Here is a 13,141-nt window from a genome sequence, read left to right on the forward strand (position 1 = left end):
GCATCAAGGAGGTGTTCCATGGGCATTACAGTGGGTTTTCCCATGCAACACTCATGAAATTTGACGATGCACTAGATTTACTTAATCACATAAATCTAGGGCAGTGCCAAAACCTTTCGGCCTCACCAGGGTAGGTGTAACAAGAAGAAATATTTTTATTTCTCGTAGTTTTTTCCTCATTCCATGTGTGCTGCATTCTGCAGCATTCATAGAAAGAGGAAAACGCCTCTCGGGATTTCTGTGTGCTGGAAGGTTCGCCTTCCTGCACAAAAACCATCCAGCGTGCAACGCAGACCCCTTTGCACCATGGTGCAAGGCTGCCTAAGTTGGCGCTAGGCAGCAAATTGTGTGCCAGCACAGGGGCAAAGGACAGGAATGTACCATGTTTCATTAATATGGTGCATTACTGTCAGTTCCCATTGGCGTGGGACAGCGCTGCAGCGCTGCCCCATGCTAATTCCTCATAAACGAGGCCCCTTGGGGCTTATTTATGAAAGACTTGTGTTGCCGGAGCGTTACTTTTTTTGACGCTCCGACACTGCATGCCTTTCGGCCATGCAAAGCCACTCCGCGTGGCTTTGCATGGCCTCACAGATATGGAGTAAGGCAAGCTGCATTGCCTTACTCTGCGTCAAGGAGATGTTCCATGGGGGTTGCTGAGGGTTGTCCCATACAACACCCATGGATTTTTACGCTGCCCCAGATTTACTTAATCATGTAAACCTGGGGCAGAGCCAAAACCTCATGCCTCCACAGAGCAGGTGTAACGAGGAGAGATAATTTTATTTCACCTTGTTTTTTCCTCTTTCCTGCACCACATATAGAAAGAGGATAAAGCCTCTCCAGATTGTTTTTGTGCAGGAAGGTGCCCCTTCCTGCACAAAAACAATCCAGATTGCAATGAAGGCATCATACGTTGGCGCTAGGCAGCAAATTGTGTGTCAGCGCAGGGGGAAAGAACAGGAATGCACTGAATTGCATAAATACGGTGCAATCCTGCCCTTTCAGATTAGTGTAGGGCAATGCAGCAAGAAGAATTGTGGCGTTGCCCTATTCCAATTCCTCATAAAAGAGACCCTGGTGGGTTGCATTGTGACTCAAGTGGAAAGTGCCTTGGTGTTGTGCGTGATGACTTGATTGGTGCTCGTGTGATGACATCAGTTGCTGTGTTAAGCCAGTAGTGGGGCGAAGAGTGACAAATAGAAACATGAGATTTATATGAATTTATTTTGTGTATTTTTGAGGAGAAAGGATGTGGGTTATGGCCAGGGATTAAAGTGGGCTGGGTCCTGCTGGTGCTGAGCACCAGCAGTTCTAAAAATCAGGTGCTGAGTTGGGTCCCTATCGGGCTGTCCATTTTTGCCTTCACCCTCGGGCAAAAAACATAAATATGAACTCTGCAGCAATGCCACCCGTCACTGCCTTTGATGTAACTTCTAAGAGACTTGTTATAGTTCTTTCAGTCTCATCATTTCAGAACTGAAGCATTCAATATGCTTTGCAACAAAGCCATAGTTGTTGCATATTTATCTTATGCAACTAACAACCATTGACAAATCCAATAGCCCTGGCTTGTTGTAGGTGTATGCTACTTGTATCATCATATATCTGGATGCAATGACAGAAGCAGCAAAATACCAGTCAGGTGGCACACAATGCTAAGCACAGATTTTCAGTTTACCTGTTTTTAAGCCTTAATTACATCGGCCACGCCTCTTTGAGAGACGCCCATTTGTTCATCCCACTTGAAGCCTTAGTTATGGGGGTTTGCAAAAGTGGAAAGTGTTTTGGTGTTGTTTATGGCGAGTAGTGAAATTCACTTCTCATGCAGCTGCAATCTTGGCCCTGCACTTTCTCTTGGAGAGGAATGAGGCAGAGTGAGAGATAGGAAGGGCCCCATGAGGTCCTGCCTACAGTCCTTGAGCGTGTGATGGCTGTACTGCTTGTGTTGGACTCCTTCCGGATCATCGGGTGCCCATCATTTTTTGAGAGAGAGAGAGAAAGAGAGAAAGAGTATGTTCAGTAGTCGGTGGAAATCTTCTTCTTTCGTTAGAGAAAGTGTGAGGTCTTGACTTACTACCTGCAACCCAGGTAACCGTGGATATTTCTTGTTTTAGGGAGGGGCTGCCTTCATTTTGTAGCTAGGAGAGAGCTGCCTTGCATCTTTTGTGGCTACAAGATGGAAGAGACCAGGCAATCAAATTAACGCTCACATACACTCATAACAGGCACATTTTGTTTTGTTTCCTTATTATTTGTTTGATTATTTCTCTTCCTTTTTGAAACTACAATTTACAGAAAATACATGTAGCCATTACATTTAACATATTGTAATCATGTTGCTTGCCAAAAACATGTTTGCAGCTATATTCGTTTTGTTTAAATTCCAATAAAAATGATGATAGAATATAAAAAATGAAGGTTGAAGCTCTTTATAGCACAAGCAACAAAGAAACACGCGGAATTTCTTTCCTGGAGAAGTCTGTGTTGAGTGATTCATGGAAAAAGTCAGGAATATCCACATGAGCAGAATGAAAGAACAAGATGACCCAATGTGATGTGGGCCCCCTTTCTACGTGTGTTGGCCCTGATGACTGAAATGAAGTGGAAAAAAGTGAAAAGGCACTGTCCCCTTTTCGCCATTTTGAGGAATAGCAATTCAAAGACCACCCACACGGAGAGGGTTTAAAACTAGAAGTGGACAAGCCAAGCAAGGCTCGAGCCAGGCTGGGGCTGAATGACTGTCTCAGCTCTTGTCCTGTCAGGACTAGCAAGCTAAAATAGAGCCGAGCCATGCATCCCGGGCACCAGCTTTTTCCTTCCCTCGTGCAGTTTGAGAACACAAAAACCCTCAGATGCATGCAAGAGAGTGGATGGAACAACATCTTATAAATGTGCTTTACTGCCTTGGGTATCCACAGCCGAGCCGAGCTGCAATTCACATGTATCTCAATAAAGGCATGTAATTGGACAGCAATCCCAGCCGAACGCCAGAGTGCGCTCTTTGTTTTACTGATCAATGTAATTATCGTCATTGAGGTCCAGACTGGCTCTCTTTTTACTGTGTTAAGCCAGGGGAAGGCACTGATATTAACATAAAGTAGACTCCTGCGTTACCTTAACTTAGCTTTGAATTTTGTTCAAGAAAGGCATTTTCTACTTATATGGGTCGAACTGAAATGTTAAGCTTGTATCTGTTGATCATAGTGTGCTAATTTAATTCATGAAATAATTGAACACACAGCAGTGTCCTTTGGTGGTAAAAGAGAGAAAGAATCACATATTTATCAAGTGGATGCATTGCACAGTTTATAGTCAGGAAAACTAGGTTCAGAGCCTAGCTTCTCTCTTGCCAAAGTGTGTGATCTTACGAAAAATCACTTTACTTCACTTTGCTTCATTTTGATTGTTAGATCTTTGGCCACCTTAAAGTTATTCAGTTCAGGATGTATGCTGTGCAAGAATCTCACTCGTAAGCGGTTTAATAGACAGGGATGTTGCTTGTCATTTAATACATCTACAGGTCATATAAACAGTACACATGACAAATCCAGTGCTTAATTTGAGCTGGTGCCTGCATGGGGGCCCACTGGCACAGATTTTTGGGAACCAGCACTTATTTTACCTTAGAATTAAACACAGAGCAAAAAAGGGAAACTATACAAGGGGGAGGAGAAAGACAAAAACAGCAGTGAGAAATGGAGACAACAGGGAATAAAATGAATGTGCAAAAGTGAGATAAAGAGGCAGAGAGTGTATGGTGGTGGATTAAAGGTAAGGGTGTGGCTTCGATGGGGGTATATGAGGTGTCAAACCCCCAAAATAAATGCATCCTTGGATTTGTAGTTGGGTCTGGGGGCCCTACATCAGGTCTGCTGTCTCTGAGTACAAAACAGTGAACTCTAATTTAACCCCTTCAGTGCGTTTGTCCTCCAACGGCCGTCGCGCCCACTACCTCCGTAGTGCTGAGCACGTCGGTTGGCCGACGTGGCCACGCCCACTCCACTAAACCGCCGCACCGCGGCAGAATTGTTACAGCGGTTAAACAGAGGTTGAGAGAGAGAGACACAAAGATTTCTCTCTGGTGGCTGAATTTCAAAATGTCGAACCACATAACCTGGAATCAATACCGGCTTCCCTGTTTATCCAAATTGTGTGATCCTAGGCACATATTTTATTTCACTGATCCTCCTTTTTTTATTATCACATATGAGCGCACTTGTAATACGTGAGTTCAGGATGTGTGCTGCATTACCACCTCTTATATTTGATTTAATAGACTGTGATGTTGATCCATTAATTATAAGAATCCAGGCCACGTTTAGGGTTTACATGACAGCTAACTTGTCACTTAGTTTATTAATGGCTTTGACGTTTTAATTTTTCTAAAAACTATAACTTTTAATACATTTGTTTCTACACAGTGATACAATCTGATGTACTGAGGTGAAACACTTCTGCATGTTAAAGTAATGCACATTTTTGAATTCTGAAGAGATTGTATCATGTATGTATGTATGCTGTATAGCGCAGACTGTCACCCCAAGGGTATCCTGGCGCTGCAACTTAGCCTGTAACGACAGCAGGCAAGGAGCCAGATTATCAGTGAAGGCACTGCTCTCAGTTCTTAGGGAAGAGCCATCCTTTTCTTTACATTATGTTTGTTGCACGAGATACATGCCAAACGTTTTCGTGGCTCTGCTTGTGCACGGACTCTTAGAGCTAAGCCAGGCAAATGGCTCAGCTCTGTCTCCGCTCGTCCTAATAATTTGCCTGCATGCCCTCCTCCATTTGCGACTTGAGATTCTTACATGAGGCTGACGGTCTCTTGATAAAATGATTTGTTAGAGTCATGGACTAGAAACATGGAGCCCTGCCCACATGCACTGGTTTGATCACTCTACCATAAAGGTTTCCAGTATCAGAGACAAAAACGAGTGCGTGCATTGAAAATACATTTAAAATAAGTGATCACAGGACATAGAATCCAAGCCATTGTGTTGTACGTGACCGTAATCATAAATTCCCAGGCAGACATCCCAGGCGGGATAGCCAGGGTTGTTTCTTCATATGGGGTGCTTGAGGTGTGACAACCCTGAAATGCATTCTTGGTTTGGTAGTTGGGTCTGGGGCCCTGAGTTGGGTCTGCTATGTCGGTTTTACTTGCCGTTCTCATTTCACTCAATGGTTTCAATGGCTTCAAAGGTATCAACTTGTTCATTGGAAAAAAAATATACGTGAAGGAAGTTCTTGTTGCATACAATTCACGTCGGCCAGAGACGTGTTTCAGAGGTCCCTGCTCTACCAAGTGGCCCGGACTTTAATGGCAATCAAACTTTGTTTTCCAAGTTATTGGACAGCCTGGGCCCGCCTCGCTGTGTGGGGGGAGAAGCTGGCGGTTGTGTGGTATTTACCGCGCACTGGACGGCGAGCACTGTCTCTCTGCCCCCGCTTATTGGACTCCCGTGCAGTGAGGTTGGAGCAGTTGGGGACCCGAGGAGGCTACCATCACTTGAAGCACAAGCAGGAAAATTTGGCTTTCCCTTTGCGCAGTGTCCTGTATCGAGCGCAAACCACTTGGCAGCATTTCCCCCAGCGCATCTCACCTGGATTCCTGACGGGGGATTCTGGTTGTTGCAGTCCATTGCAAGATCGTAGGACAGGCATCAGGTGTGCTTACATCATTGGGGGCGGAGCCCCTTTGAACTTTCAAATGGAGGGCAGGACACTCAGCAAAGCAAAGGACAGCTTCCTGACTACTGGGGCGCTGATGAAGGCAAACCTATGCCGAAATGCATTCGCCCGTCTTTCTCGTGAATAAATGGCTTCCTTGAACTTCCCCTGCTGTGACCTCTGCCTGCTTTCTTTTTCGTGAAGGAAGTTCTTGTTGCATATATGTATATATATATATATGCATATGTGTGTGTGTGTGTATATATATATATGTTCGAGGCATGTGGGCTGCTAAATTCATATCTTAGAATTAGATCGCCGCCTAGTGTTGGGTCCGGATGATCGCACATTGTTGTCCTGGAAGAGTCTTCGAAGTATCCTGAGATAGGTGGCTCCTCCCCTGGACTACAGTGCGCATGGGCATCGGCTCCATCCCCAGATTGTTTTTTTCCGCCATTGGGTTCGGATGCGGTCTCGACGTCTCTCTGTCGGAACCGAGAAAAACGAACTTTTTACGGCCAAAAGGCCTTGTATTCTTTGCGTCGGTATTGTTTGCGCACGGTCTTGAGTTCTTCCGTCTCTTGGAGTCGGAATCAACGGAGTGCTTGCACTCTTCGGACATCGAGGCCTTCTCATCGCGACACGACGCAACTTTCCAGCATGGAGCGGAGTCCGTTTAAGTACTGTCCGCTCTGTGGGTCCAAATACCCACATATCGACGTGCACCCGGTCTGTAACAAATGCCTTTCACCAGACCATAACGAAGACAACTGCAGGGCCTGCGCAAAATTCAGGTCAAAGAAGACACTCAAGCTTCGGCGCGCGGTGCGCCTTGAGGCCAGACAAGCGGCCCCGGATCCAGAAAACATCTTCGGCGACCGAGAAGAGGAGGACCAGAGCCATCATCTTCAAATCTCCCGGCCCGAGACGGAAGTCGAGGCAGATCCGGAAGACGACGACGGAGTCGTGGATCAAGGCCTTGAATACGTCGACGAGGTAGGGGACGTCGAAGAGATTTATGGGGCCGCGGAAGATAGCTCAGGGGACGAGCTATGCCCCGAAGGTTACGAAAATCAAGATCGGGTCACGGGATCGCCTGTCGGCCTTACCCAAGACCCCGTACCGCAAGCCACGGCCCGCCTTCAGGCCCGGCCACGGACATACTTGCTGCGCAGCCCGTATCGAAACCGAAACTGAAACCTACGGTATCGACTACACCTAAAATGGCCGACCCGAAAACGAAACCGAAACTTATCGATTCGAGCGACCCTAAGATGGCGGCCGTACCACCAAAAACGACTACACCCGCTGCTTCATCGACTCCGTCGACCTCCGGTCCACAAAAGTCGAAGAAATCTGTCGATTCCACAGGGTCGAAATCGGCGCCAGAGGAGGGATCCTCTAAGAAGGGTGGTCGGCACGGGTCAACCGCTGCGACGCCGTCAAAGCCCGCTAAAGCCGGCGACACGGCTCCGGTTCCGACTGGGATTCCGTTAGTCGGACGCGTGGTGGTGACGGAGCCGACAAAATCACACGGATCGAAGGCTGGCACATCTGCGCATCGGTCCAAGGACTCTGGGTCGGCGGCTGCGGCATCATCGTCCAAAACTCAGAAGGGCCGACAGGACGTCGGATCCGAGGGCAAGGTCAAAACCTCCTCGTCGGCGCCAAAGGCCACTGTAAGTGACGCGTCCCCCATCGCCTCTTCACTACAGAGAATCAGGGAGATGGCCTCTGCTACGCCGGCTCCGATGCCATCGCCACAGAAGCCGATGGACATTCCGGTGAAGCCTGCGGGTAAACTTCTCTTCCTTCTGCCGCCAAAAGAGACGCCAAAGGCCTTTTCAACGAAATCGACGCCAAAGAAGTCGGATTCTTCAACGGCAGGGGCACTTTCAAGTCGGGTACTCGACTCTGAAGAGGATTCTGAGCGTTTTATCGACGCAGACACGGGCAAATTGACCCTTTACAAGAGGAGGATCACTTCACAGCCAGTGGACTCCTATGTCATCCCCCTAAAGAAAAAAAGGCTTCCTCAAGACGCTTCAGGCCTCATGGAACCTATCCAGCCTCCTCCAAGAAGGAGCCCAACTCCTTCCCCAGAACACTCTGAGGGTGAGGGATATGTTGAAGATGACCAATACACTTTCCCCATCAAGGAACCAGATGCACAGCCGGATTCATATGATGACATTGGTGACCAAGGCACCCAAGATGTGGGGCAAGACCCACAGCCTTTCACTGCACGTGCATCCCCAACAGAAGATTCTGCAGGTTTTCATGCACTCATTGAAAGGGCAGCTGCTAATCATGATGTGGACATGCATGCTGACCCAGTAGAAGAAGACTTTCTATTTGACACTTTTTCAGTCTCTGAACGGACAGTAAAGACACTGCCTATGCTCAAAGGGGTCCTCAAACATGCTGCGGACATCTTTAAGGAACCTACCAGGGCGAGAGTGGTCAATCCACATATCGAAAAGAAGTACAGACCAGCACCTGCAGACCCTGCATACATTCGGGGACAGTTGCCGCTTGACTCCCTGGTGGTCGCAAATGCCCGCAAAAGGGCCAACTCCCAAACAACGGGTGAAGCTCCTCCCCCGGATAAGGAGTCCAAGGTGCTAGAGGCAGGCGGCAAAAGGGTAGCTGCACAGGCTGCCAATTTTTGGCGTATTGCAAATACACAGGCACTCTTGGCACGTTATGATAGGGCGCATTACGACACCCTAGAGCGGATTTTAGAACACCTGCCTTCGCAGTTTCAAGAGGGCACCAAACTGCTTATAGAAGAGGGAAAACTGATCTCCAACGCAGCCATAAAGTGTGCACTTGATGCCGCAGACACAGCAGCTAGGGCCATTAACACTAGCGTCATGCTGAGACGACAGGCGTGGCTCCGCATATCGGGGTTTAAACCTGACATTCAGACAACCATACTTAATCAGCCAATCAATCCTGATAGACTGTTTGGTCCAGATGTGGACACCACCCTAGAAAAAATTAAGAAAGACACCGAAACTGCTAAGTCTATGGGGGCCCTACAATCACAACAGTTTCGTGGCAACAATATTCGTCGCTCAGGTGCACGTGGAGTCACCAGAGGACACATGGGTCAACAATCACAATTCTCTAGAGGTGGAGCACAATCCTCGTACCCCAAACAGAACAAGGGGGGTTACCGAGGAAACAGCACCAGAGGACGTGGCAGAGGGAACAACAACTCCCGCTCCTCTGCCCCAAGCAAACAGTGACTCTCTGTCACTGCCCCCCGACCACTTAACACCTGTCGGGGGGAGACTACAGCAGTTCCTGCCCGTCTGGAAAAACGTCACCACAGACAGGTGGGTGCGACAACTTGTCCAGTACGGTTATTGTCTAGAGTTAAAATCCACTCCACCCAACATCCCACCAAGGCAACGGCCTATGTCCGCAGAGCACTTGCACTTATTGCAGCAGGAAGTAGTGGTGATGCTGCAAAAAGGCGCAATCGAGCTCGTGCCAGTAGAGGAGGAAGGCACAGGGGTATATTCCCTGTACTTCCTTATTCCAAAGAAGGACGGATCTCTCAGGCCCATTCTAGATCTACGTCCCCTCAACCTGTATATACTGTCAGAACATTTCCATATGCTCACACTGCAACAGATTCTTCCCTTGTTAAACCAAGGGGACTTCTTAGCAACCTTAGACCTCAAGGATGCTTATTTCCACATACCACTACACCCGTCCCACAGAAAATACCTCAGATTCACTATCCAAGGCAGGCATTATCAGTTCAAGGTCCTACCCTTCGGAGTGACCACAGCCCCAAGAATGTTTACCAAGTGTCTGGCGACAGTAGCAGCGCACCTCAGGAGGCAGAACATCCATGTCTACCCCTACCTGGACGACTGGCTCGTTCAAGCCAAGTCGGAACAACAGTGCGCCGCGGACATGTCGACTACCATTCACCTCCTTCACGATCTAGGTTTCTCGTTGAACTACCCAAAGTCGCATCTTCAGCCGGCACATGTCCGGCAGTTTCTAGGTGCGACGATCAATACCCTGACGGCCATGGCTCAACCAAACCAAGTCAGGATAAACAGCATGCAGTCTCTGATCCAGAAGTTCAGACCACAACACTCACTTCCAGCGAGAGTGTTCATGCAGTTGATAGGCATGATGGCCTCCTGCATCTTCATAGTCCCTCACGCACGGTTGCATATGCGCCCGCTCCAGGAGTGCTTAGCAAATCAGTGGACACAGGCTCAAGGACAATTAACAGACCTAGTGTTGGTTACCAGTCGGGCATACGACTCTCTGCATTGGTGGACTCCACACAACCTTTGCAAGGGCCGACTGTTCCAGGAGCCAGTGCCACAGATTACCCTCACAACGGACGCATCTCTCCAGGGATGGGGAGCTCATCTGCTCACTTACACAGTGCAGGGACTATGGACGACGCAGCAACAGAAGATGCACATCAACTATCTAGAACTGATGGCAATCTTCATGGCGCTCAAGTCCTTCATTGTACATCTGTGCAACAAGGTAGTGTTAGTCCGGACGGACAACATGACCGCGATGTACTACATTCAAAAGCAGGGAGGCACCCACTCGCCACAGCTGTCTCATCTGGCTCAGGGCATGTGGCGGTGGGCCATTCAGAGGAACATCTTCCTCATGGCAGAACACCTCCCGGGCAAGGACAATCAGATGGCGGATCTGCTCAGCAGATACAGCCATCAAATGCACGAGTGGGAGTTACACCCATCTGTACTCCACCCGTACTTCCAGCAGTGGGGTCATCCGGAGATAGACCTGTTTGCAACAAAAGAAAACGCAAAATGCCAACACTTTGCCGCCAGGTTCCCTCACCCACAGTCGCAGGGGAATGCGATATGGATGAACTGGTCAGGCAAATTTGCGTACGCTTTTCCGCCAGCCCCTCTGATACCGCTGGTGGCAAGAAAGCTAAGGCAGCACTCGATGACTCTCATCCTGGTTGCTCCAACGTGGGCGCGCCAAGCATGGTACACCACGTTCCTCGAACTCTCAGTGGTGCCGCATCAAAGACTGCGCCTCACGCCCAGACTTTTAACGCAGAACCATGGAGACATTCAGCATGCAGATCCGCAACAGCTCAACCTGGCGATCTGGCTCCTGAAGTCCTAGAGTTTGGATACCTCCACCTACCTCCAGAATGCATGGACATCATCAAGGAGGCAAGGAAGCCTACTACCAGAGCATGCTATGCTGCAAAATGGAAGCGTTTTGTCATTTACTGTACAGCCAATGACATCAACCCGCTAGATGCATCTATCCCTAACATCATTTGCTATCTGCTACATCTTTACAAGTGCAATCTAGCGTTCACTTCTATTCGGATACATCTATCCGCCATCGCAGCTTATCTTCAGAATAGGCAGCATCTCTCTGTCTTCAGGGTGCCTGCCATTAAAGCTTTCCTTGAAGGTCTGAAACGAGTCATTCCCCCAAGAACACCGCCAGCTCCGGTGTGGAACCTCAATGTGGTCCTCACCAGACTGATGGGACCACCCTTTGAGCCACTGCACTCATGTGAACTCCAGTTCCTAACGTGGAAAGTAGCTTTCCTCATTGCTATTACGTCACTGAGGCGTGTTAGTGAGCTACAAGCGCTCACAATCCAAGAGCCATTCATTCAGATTCATCCAAATAGGGTAGTGCTACGTACTAACCCCAAATTCCTTCCGAAGGTGGTGTCACAGTTTCATCTCAACCAAACTATTGACTTACCGGCATTCTTCCAAAACCCACAAACGGTAGCGGAAAGAATGCTCCATACGTTAGACGTACGGAGGGCGTTGATGTACTACATAGACAGAACACAACACTTTAGGAAAACAAAACAACTTTTTGTTGCCTTCTCACCACAGCACAAAGGCAACCCTATTTCCAAAGCAGGAATAGCCAGGTGGATCGTTAAGTGCATCCAAATCTGTTATCAAAAGGCCAAGCGCACTTTAACAATACCCCCAAGGGCGCACTCCACACGCAAATTGGGGGCATCCATGGCTTTCCTGGGGAACATTCCTTTAGAAGACATTTGCAGAGCAGCCACGTGGGTTACCCCACATACCTTTACAAAACACTACTGTGTTGATGTGCATTCCAAGCAGCAAGCTGCTGTAGGACAGGCTGTTCTCAAGACACTTTTTCAGGTTTCTGCAGCTGGCACGGGCAACCGCCGCTGATGGAGGGACTGCTATGTATTCTATGCTAAGATATGAATTTAGCAGCCCACATGCCTCGAACTGAATATGCTACTTACCAGTATGCATCTGTTCTTGGCATGTAGGGCTGCTAACATTCATATCGCCCACCCTCCTCCCCGGTGCCTGTCGCAGCTGCAGATATACTATTGTATTCAATCATTAGCATGGACATCCTTTACACTTTTCACTCCATCTTCTGCCACAATGGCGAAAAACAATCTGGGGATGGAGCCGATGCCCATGCGCACTGTAGTCCAGGGGAGGAGCCACCTATCTCAGGATACTTCGAAGACTCTTCCAGGACAACAATGTGCGATCATCCGGACCCAACACTAGGCGGCGATCTAATGCTAAGATATGAATGTTAGCAGCCCTACATGCCAAGAACAGATGCATACTGGTAAGTAGCATATTCAATATATTTTTTTATAGATAGATCGATCTTCCAAACCATGTCCAAACAGAATGTCCCGAACTCACACCGGGTGCTTCAGCGAACGTGAGGGTAGGCTCACGAAACATATGCATTTTCCAAAAATTTGCAGAGCACTCACTGGGCTAATTCAATGTTATTTTAATCAAACCAGGCGCGTTTCGCCTATTATTCTTTCCTAAGTGCTTGTAGATTAAAAATCACATGGCATACTATGGTTACGGTCTTTAAAAAGTCACATCTTTGCTCCCATTGAAGGATTTAACGTCATAACCAATGGCAGGGGCTGCAGCCGTCTTATACTCGATGTTCGTAACTTCGGGCGCCATGCCAGCATAATGCTACTAAATTACAAGTTTTTGGGGAGTGTATCTGTGTGTGCGTGTATGGAGCGATCTTCATTATGCAGCGGAAACACGCTATATATATATATATATATATATATATTCTACCGATTTACCAGCAAAATGCTTGCAAACAGCCTAACTCCAACCATCATTTTTCACCCACTGTGCCACTCTAGACCGAGACCCACCTAATGCCAATTAGAGTACTAAACCTGTTCTTCTTCGACACAGTGAATCCTGAACCTTGATCATCTCACCCCTCCACCCCACTGCTTTTTTACTTGGAAAATTTGCGACCCCCCCTCCGAACCTCACTGAGTAAACTACGCCTCTGGTTAAAGGGACATGAGGTGGAAATAAGATAAGGCAGCCTTGGTATTTACTCGTGGTGGTGTTGTCGTGACATTAGTGCGGGGAAATGTTCACGTTTCTAGAAATCTTAATGGAGTGAT

At 48.0% G+C, this 13,141-nt stretch overlaps 1 protein-coding gene across 1 annotated transcript in view; it reads left to right on the top strand.

The window, feature by feature from the left end:
- LOC144752182 (sphingosine 1-phosphate receptor 2-like) overlaps positions 1–13,141 on the top strand; it is a 245,762-nt gene that overhangs the window by 150,262 nt on the left and 82,359 nt on the right. The window lies entirely within an intron of this gene.

Source organism: Lissotriton helveticus, chromosome 1_1, assembly GCF_964261635.1.
Source record: "Lissotriton helveticus chromosome 1_1, aLisHel1.1, whole genome shotgun sequence".
Classification (NCBI taxonomy): Eukaryota; Metazoa; Chordata; class Amphibia; order Caudata; family Salamandridae; genus Lissotriton; species Lissotriton helveticus.